Source organism: Triticum aestivum, chromosome 6B (assembly GCF_018294505.1).
Source record: "Triticum aestivum cultivar Chinese Spring chromosome 6B, IWGSC CS RefSeq v2.1, whole genome shotgun sequence".
NCBI lineage: Eukaryota > Viridiplantae > Streptophyta > Magnoliopsida > Poales > Poaceae > Triticum > Triticum aestivum.
The window spans coordinates 285,799,906-285,805,248 of record NC_057810.1 but is presented as its reverse complement, the minus strand read 5'-3'; positions in this window follow the sequence as shown (position 1 = coordinate 285,805,248).

Below are 5,343 nucleotides of genomic sequence, written 5' to 3'. Positions count from 1 at the left end.
GCCCAGATGACGGCCTGCTTCAGCAGCATCGAAGACTTGGTCGATGGTAAGCCTCATTCTCTTGGTTTCTTGTTTTGAACTGTTGGCCCTCGCTTATTGCCTTGGCCTTTTTCTTCTTCTGCCCGGACAGACTTCTTCCCCGGCCATTCTGTGGCTGCAATCCAAATGATCGAGGCCCAGCGCGAGGAGCAAAGGGCGGAGGGTGCGCAAATAGCCGCTGATGCTCCCCAGACTCTTGGCGAACAGGTCCTCAGCATTCAGGCCCAGCTTCGTCATGCTCACCGCACGCTATGCCGCCTCCAGCGCATCGGAGCCCAGGCGGTCTCCACCTTCTGGCCAGGCTTGCCAGCTCCGCGCACCCCAAGTCGGACTGCCGACTGGCCGGAGGTGGCGGCCGGCCGCCTGGAAGCCTGGAAAGGCTCAGCAACCCGGGCAGGGGCGCGCCGGGCCTTGGAATTCGTCAAGGCATGGTACCCTGGGGTAGATCTAACCCAGTTGGCCACGTTCCGGCTGGAGGCGCAGGAGGAGTTGGCGGCGGTGGAAGCCAAGCTTGTCAACAGGGCGGCGGCGATCGTCGACTTCACCGACACCAGTGTCTTTGTCCCGGAGGTGGTTGAGGAAGGCGGTGAAGCTCCGCAGGAGTGGCTCAGGTTAAACCCGGAGGACAGTGAAGATTCAGCTGAAGTCATCGACTCCAGCGACGAAGCGGAAGACGGGGAGGAGGAAGAGGAGGAGGAGGAGGAGGAAGACGAGGAGAGCGACGTCAACTTGCCGGAGGTCAGGGCGGACGGTCAGCCCCAGCCTGACCGGCCTCAAGCAACAAGCCACGCACCGAGGTGCCGCCCGCTATTGGAGGCGTCTAGGTGGGGGCCGACCCACCGCCCGTTCCTTCGATGGACGCCCTCGACTCCGCCCTCCAGCACTCCAACGCCCCGCCTGCCGCTGGTGATTCCTCCGTCCGGATGGAGCCGCCTGCCGCGCCAGGTGGTGCGACTGACTCCAGCGTCCAGCCAGAGTCCTCGGCCACGCCATCTGGCACTGTCAAGCCGGATCCTTCTGCTACGCCAACCGACACTGCCCAGCCGGAGTCTTCTACTGCGCCAACCGGCACTGCCCAGCCGGAGTCTTCTGCTGCTCCTTAGGGTTTTATCTGCTTTCTGCTTGTTGCTCTGAACATTTTGTTAAATTCGCGCAACTCCACCCATGGGGTGTATATCAAAAATTTGTTTGAATGCTGGCCAGAGGCCTTTATCCATGTAAATATTTATCATTGCTTATGCTTGCTGTGCCGACCTCCAGCCTTTTTTCCCTTTTTCTCCTTGGTTTTTTCCTTTGCCGCCAACCCTTGGCTATGCTCTTACCAGCCGGTCAGCCGCTCGGCGGACCGTGGCTGATTTGAGCACTCTAGCCATTTGTGAGGGGGGCTAGGACTTAGCCATTCGGAATTTTTGGTAATAAAAGCGGAGGCCGGCCGTCCGGCTGCCAAGCAGCCATACGGCTAGGTGCGATGCCGCCCTCTACTATATGCGTTTTCTTCCTTAGTAATTCTATCGTGTGGGGCACTGCCTTGCAACCTTTGCCCGCCATGCAGTCGCTCTGCGAGCTGTGGCTTCTGGCAAAGGAAGTTTTTGGTGCCGGCACACTACTTGTCCGGCTGCAGGAGGCGGCATATTGTAGAAGGCGGCGAGGCTCCGGGATGACTGGTCAAACCTGGTGCCAGGCGGAAGAAATAAAACTACACATTCTCATAGGCATGACACTTATCATATAGATAAAAGAGGGCAGTCCCCGAGCTCTTCTCGGGGGACCCGGAGTCTTTATACATAGTACAAAAGGTAGCATGATACATACTGCTTTCAACTGTAAAACCTTTGGAGGAGGTTTGCGTTCCATGGCCTCTCCGTCTCTTTGCCTGAATCATCTCTCTTGCGTGCTCTAGGCTTCTGGGCATCGATCAGATAGTAGGCATCGTTGCCCAATACCTTACTGATGATGAAAGGGCCTTCCCAAGGTGCTGAGAGCTTGTGTTGCCCGGCTGTTCGCTAGATCAGCCAGAGCACAAGGTCTCCCTCCAGGAAGGATCTTGGCTTCACCTTGCGGTTGTAGTATCGGTGCAGACTCTGCTGGTAGATGGCCGACCGGCTGAGTGCCAACAGCCGGCCTTCCTCCAGCAAGTCGACGTCGTCTTCTCGTGCCTCCTTGGTGTCCGCCTCGGTGTACATGGTGACTCTTGGGGAGTCAAACTCAATATCTGTCGGGATGACGGCTTCGGCACCGTAGACAAGGAAGAAGGGAGTGAAGCCCGTTGACTTGTTCGGAGTTGTGCGCAGGCTCCAAAGGACGGCCGGCAGCTCGTCGAGTCAGCAGCCGGCCAAATGCTCTAGAGGCTCGACCAGTCGGGGCTTGAGGCCAGACAAAATGAGGCCGTTTGCACGCTCCACTTGGCCATTTGACTGTGGGTGGGCAACGGACGCTAAGTCCAGGCGGATGCCCTGTGTTGCACAGAAATGAGCCAAGGCTCCTTTGGCGAAGTTGGTGCCATTGTCGGTGATGATGCTGTGTGGGATGCCGTATCGCGTGGTGATGTCGGTGATGAGGGTCACGGTAGTCAGCCCATTTAGCTTCTTGATTGGTTTTGCCTCTATCCACTTGGTGAACTTGTCCACAGCAACAAGCAAGTGAGTCATGCCACCACGGGCCATGGACTCTGAATCAGGAGATGGCTTGACAAACGGCTTCAAAAGACGGCGTAGGTCGACGACGGCTGGTATTCCTTGTTGGGTGGAGCCAATTCGTGCCAAGGCATCTGCTTGCTCGTTGTCATTTCTTGGCACGTGAAGGAACTTGCACCCATCAAAGTATCCGCTGAGTTGCTGTACGAGGAAGCGGTAGCTTGCCATGTTTGCATCCTTGGCGTCCCAGTCGCCTGACGACTGCTGGACCACCAAGTCAGAGTCACCATAACACAGGATCCGGCGAATGCCGAGTTCCTTGGCAAGCCGGAGCCCGTGTATGAGCGCCTCATATTCTGCTACGTTATTGGAGGCAGCGAAGTGGACTTGCAACACGTATTTGAGCTTGTCGCCCTTGGGAGAGGTGAGGACGACGCCGGCTCCAGACCAGTGCGCATTTTTGAACCATCAAAATGCATCCGCCAATGAGTGGAGTCTGGTGCAGGCCGCAAATATTGGGTCTCGACCCAATCGACGAGGAAGTCGACCAGCACTTGTGATTTGATGGCGGTGCGAGGCTAGTAGTAGACGGTGTAAGGGGCCAGATCAATAGCCCACTTGGCCACTCGGCCAGAGGCGTCTCGGCTCCCAATGATCTCAGCAAGTGGAGCTGTGCAGACGATGGTTATTGGGTGCTCTTGAAAGTAAGGCTTCAGCTTCTTGGCGGCAAAATGCACGCCGCAACACATCTTCTGGTAATGGGGGTAGTTTTGCTTGGAGGCGGACAATACTTCACTCAAGTAATACACCGGTCTTTGGACCGGCAATGCTCTGTCCACCTCCTTGCGCTCTACTACCATGACTACGCTGACAACCCGACTCGTGGATGCAATGTAGAGGAGCATGGGATCCTTCTCAGTCGAAGCCGCCAAGATAGGTGGGGTTGCCAACATCTTCTTGAGTTGGAGAAACGCTTCATCCACCTTGTCGTTCCACTCGAAAAAAGTGGTCTTCTTCATGAGTTGGTATAGGGGAAGAGCCTTCTCGCCCAGCCGACTGATGAAACGGTTGACTGACGCCAGGCAGCCGGTGAATTTTTGCATGTCCAGCAGTCGGGTGGGTACTTTCATCATCTCAATTGCCTAGATCTTCATGGGGTTGCACTCTATGCCGCGCTCTGAGACCAGGAAGCCGAGAAGCTGGCCGGCTAGCACTCCAAAGACACATTTCTCCGGGTTGAGCTTGATCTGGAATCGGCGTAGGTTATCAAAGGTTTCCTTAAGGTCCTCCAGCAACGTGCCAAGATTCTCCATCTTCACCACAACATCATCCACATATACATGGGCATTTCGGCCGAGTTGCTTGAGGAGACACTTCTGCATGCAACACTGAAACGTGGCGCCGGTGTTTCTCAAGCCGAACGTCATGGTCAGGTAGCAGAAGGCTCCAAATAGCGTGATGAAGGCAATCTTCAGCCTGTCGGCCGGGTTCATCTTTATCTGGTGGTAACCTGAGTATGCATCCAAAAAACTCAACTGCTCACATCCGGCTGTGGAGTCTATCACTTGATCAAACCTTGGCAGAGTGAAGGGATCTTTGGGGCAGGCTTTGTTGAGGCTGGTGTAGTCAATGCACATGCGCCACTGCTTGTTTTTCTTCAACACTAGGACTAGGTTGGCTAGCCACTCTGGAAAGAACACTTCCATGATGAATCCGGCTGCTAGAAGTCGGGCTATCTCTTCTCCGACAACTCTTCTCTTCTCTTCCGATAGGCAGCGCAAGGGCTGCCTGACCGGCTTGACGTCAGGTCGGACATCTAGCTTGTGCTCGGCGAAATCCGTCGGAACACCCGGCATGTCTTTGGGAGACCATGCAAAGATGTCCCGATTCTCATGGAGGAAATCAACGAGCTCGCTTTCCTATTTGCTGTTGAGGCCTGTGCCTACGACAGCGTGCCTCTCCGGGTGCTCCGGGTCCAAGGGTATTTTCTTTGTTTCCTTGGCCGGCTTGAACGAGCCCTCAACCTCCGACTCCTGGGGGTGGGTGACATTACCGGCTTCTTGCCTGCCAACGCCACCACCCGGTCAAGGAGCCGCTTCTCGGCTGCAATCACGAGGGACTCGGCTAGCCGGCTGCTATCTGCGGCGCATGCGACCGACTTCTTGTAGTCTCCGACTACTGTCCGGATCCCCTTGGTGCTCGGCATCTTCATCTTGAGGTAGGCGTAGTGGGGGACTGCCATGAACTTGGCCAGAGCAGGCTAGCCAAGCAGTGCATGGTAGGGGCTCTCAAGGTCCACCACTTCAAACCAAACTGGCTCTCGGCAGAAATGATTCTTGTCTCCAAAGAGGACATCAATCTGGGTCTTGCCGATTGGTGAGCAGGAAAGGCCAGGGACTATGCCATGGAATATAGTCCGATTGGGGATGAGCTGCTTCTGCTTGATCCCCAACTTCTCCATTGTGTCACGGTACAGGATATTCATGCTGCTGCCGCCATCTATCAAGACTCTGGAAAAACGGGCTACTCGCCTCTCCGTTGCAATGGTTGCTTCTAGGACCAGGGCATATGAACCAAGGGAAGGCATCACTTCCGGGTGGTCGGCCCTGCTCCAACCGATAGGCCTCTCGGACCAATGCATGAACTCTGGAGTGTTGGAGGCCACTGCTTG